Source organism: Lottia gigantea (assembly GCF_000327385.1).
Source record: "Lottia gigantea unplaced genomic scaffold LOTGIsca_414, whole genome shotgun sequence".
NCBI classification, from domain to species: Eukaryota; Metazoa; Mollusca; class Gastropoda; family Lottiidae; genus Lottia; species Lottia gigantea.
Window position 1 is genome coordinate 39,615 of NW_008709441.1, and position 3,143 is coordinate 42,757.

A 3,143-nucleotide genomic window follows, 5' to 3' on the forward strand; every position below is an offset into this window, starting at 1 on the left:
CGTTAGTCCACGTGTTAGGCTCCCACTATCACGATTCCGATCACTTTTGAAATCGTGATCACAATTCCGGGGATCCTATCATGTCTTGGCAGATCTTGAGGTAACTTTTAGAATGGTTCGATTAATACGATCATTTTTTGTCATTGGGGACCACCGTAGCAAAGCGTTTTGTATCGTGTCCAAGAGCGACGGATCTCATCTATTGTGCTTTCAAATCGTGTTGAGAGGGATTTACCTTGTACAAGACAAAAAAAGGTTTTAAAAATGTCGTGCAATTCATTTCCAAGGCCACGAGATGCGATTTTTAGCGCTCGTACGCGATCGGTTCACGATTTGCCATTTTCAGGTGTCACGTTCTTATCGTCCGATCAGATAGATAACACACGTTCCGTTAGGATCTTTTTGATTGATTCCAAGATTTGATGTTTGTCTCGTCTAAGATCGATCCGATTTCGTAGCACGATTAGATACGATTCTTCACGTTATATTAATATAAAATATGATCTGATAAGATGATCCAGATTGACAAATAATCGTGTTGAGCGTATAATACCATAGGAAATCAATTGTGTCAGATCTAAACTTAGTCTATCAAAACGTCTGTGATCGTATCTAAACGAAATACCAGATATATAGAAATTGACAAAGTTTGGTTAGTGAAAATTATTTTGTAATTTGGACTGTAGACAAATTTGAATGCTTGAAAAGGGTCCACGTCTATAGTCGAATAATAATAATATTTATGCATACACGGAATGTATCAATTGAAATTCAACACAGTAGAAAATAGAATGATCGACACGACATTTGCAGGAATCGTGTCCGAACCCGTACCTATTGCATTACATTCCTACATTTTCTAGTTTGCCCCGAGTACCATACTCTGTTTAACAACAATTCTTAATTTTCAAATAATGATTACAAGATAAATAGTGAAGAATAATTCTTACATTTGGCACCATGCTCCAGGAATCTGTACATAAAAAGTAGCACTATTTCTTTTTTACATAAGCAACTTGCAATATATTGAGGCTATCCAGATCTGGCGGATAAGAATTTCGAAGAGCATTCTCATATTTTTTATAGAATTTATCACAAATTATGGATTTTTCTTGTTCTGATCTGTTGCTGTCAAGTGCTCTATAAATGCTACTGTAAGTAAAAGTACGAACATTACTGGTAAAATCGTGCGCAAACTTGTCTCGATCATCAACACCTAAAGTATAAAACATAATCATAGTAGAGCACTTTTTCATCCAATCAGCATTGGATAAATTGTTTAAAGGTACTGCAGTTGATTTGAGTCTTGAATATATGTAAAAGGTCTGTAGAAGAACTAGAAAAGTACGAAAATTGCATAATTTCTTAATAAATAACGCTTCACTTTCTATGATCTAACTAGGACAGTCACTAGAACCCTATCTTTGTTTTGAGGTAGTTAATTTAGTTCAATTATTAAAAGTTGTTTGTATTTTTTTACACTAATAACTAAGCACACATACCTGTATCTAATCTTTGTTTCCACTCAGCTGTATAGAAACAAGGAACTAACTCTTGTTTTACTTGATGGAGGTGTAAACCTAAGTCAGTCAAAACGTTTGAATTCACAAAGGGTTCTTTTATTTCATCTTGTCTTCTAAAACACGCTGCATAGGTGGTATTTTCCTTTTCGGTCTAGATAAGTACAAAGTGACCAAAATTATGGCATAAGAAGGTCTTATATTCTAACTAATGTATGAAAGGCCAGGAAGTTGGTAATAGATATAGTTATATCTGTCTGAAAATTGAAATAATTTCATTATACAACAGTAACCAAAGAAGCATTACCTTTGTGATAATATTGTCAGATACACATTTCTCTAGAATGTCATTCAGAAGTTTAAAATTGTTTTGTATTGACATTCTCGTCTCAGTTTCCCCTACACTAGACACGATAGCACATCCACCTGAATAAAAATACAACTCTGAAAATATTTCATTTTATTACCACGATCCCTAATAGTAAACTAGCTTTAATGCATATTATAGTATTAGGAAATAAAACCGAGTTCTTCTTTGTAGACTGGCAAGCTGTCACGTTACTTCCAAACTGGTCAATCAACATGAACATTGTTACGGTTTGTTATGTTTAACGGTTGAACACGAGCTAAGGTAATGGTACAGCACAGGCAGACATTCGTGAACAATACATTAGTAAGTGCAATCTCTCTGGTCTCATCAATAATTTCGATTAAGAAAGAAATGGCAATGGCTTTATGGATGCAAGCAGAAAATAACCAAAAATCTAGATCTGCATTTTAGTGAAATGCAATAAAAGAAATTAGATTCGGTAAAATATTTTCTTATGTAAATGTTACTTATATACATTTGAATACCTTGTTTTAGCTCTTTACCCCTTAGTTTCCAAAATTGTAACCAGTCTTCGGCGGCTAATTTTTTAATAACCTCCTTTTCCTCTTCATTTTTTGAAAGTAATCTGTATATACTGTCAGTTAAAATAATCGGCCTAAATCAAAATAAAACATAATCTGGTGCACAGGAGTTTGGACATTTCATTCAATCCTCTAAATATTAATTTTAACTATAGGATAAAATACCTGCATCAAGAGGAATTAATCACGAGGGGAGATTTTAGATATCATAAAACCGAGGGAATGTGTTTAACTGACTTTAATTGACAAAGATTCATTTGCTGTTATTTTTTGTTGTGGAAAAAATAATAAATAATGAAGAAGTAAGGGGCTCAATTGGTGGCTTAAGACTCGGTCAGTTCACCAACAACTGAGCTAGACTTACTAGTTGTAAGACATAGAACTTTAACGGTAAAGAATTTTAAGCAAACCTTGGGTCCGTGCCTCGGAAAAGATTAAGTGACACATTTTACTAACAATATTAAGTCAATATTATTGAGTGTGTTTCCCATATTGATGAATATGCTTGATTCCATATATTGACGGATTAAAATCACTTTTATACGTCCACATGGAAATTTAGACATAATATTGCTGTTGTCTTTGTTCGTCTACATTTCTTCTATACTCGATAGAGCTACAGTTTTGAATCAATCTTAACGAAACTTGGTATGCATGCATATATACTGATTAATTTAATAATAATCGGACGAACGGCTGTGGGAGTCATGC